Source organism: Nelumbo nucifera, chromosome 5 (assembly GCF_055504915.1).
Source record: "Nelumbo nucifera cultivar China Antique chromosome 5, China Antique-T2T, whole genome shotgun sequence".
Lineage (NCBI taxonomy): Eukaryota > Viridiplantae > Streptophyta > Magnoliopsida > Proteales > Nelumbonaceae > Nelumbo > Nelumbo nucifera.
This window is the reverse complement of record NC_142653.1, coordinates 56,294,782-56,295,285: the sequence shown is the minus strand read 5'-3', so window position 1 is coordinate 56,295,285 and position 504 is coordinate 56,294,782.

Sequence of the window (504 nt, the reverse complement as noted above, 5' to 3'; positions counted from 1 at the left end):
AAGGAGTATTTGTATTTTAGGGGGGACCAGATCTATTAGGCACAACATAAATAAACATATTAAATGAACACTTGATAAATATTTTGACAAGTATCAAAAGTGGTATTAAGGACTTAGGGTGCTTATTAAATGTGCTTACAAAGTTGTGCCTACGGGATCCAAACTGGGATTAGGGTGGGGCATTTATCAATAATAATTGTGTCGTACTAGGTACGGGTTGATACATTATTAGTATCGAAATGAATGGATTGCAGTTTGGAGATGATGATATATACAGGGTCGCTGGTATGAGTGCTAAGGTCATTCAATAACGTGCCAGCCACGTAAGGAGACGACTTTAAACAATTCTCTGTGTCAGATTGTCGGATGATACTTTTACCCATACAGTGAAAGTTGATTCCAATCAGACGATTTTAATTCCTTGGACCCATATCAGGAACCAAAATCAGAATCAACCCCCCTTCACATGTCAAAGCGGAACCTTCACTGCATCTTCACCTTTTC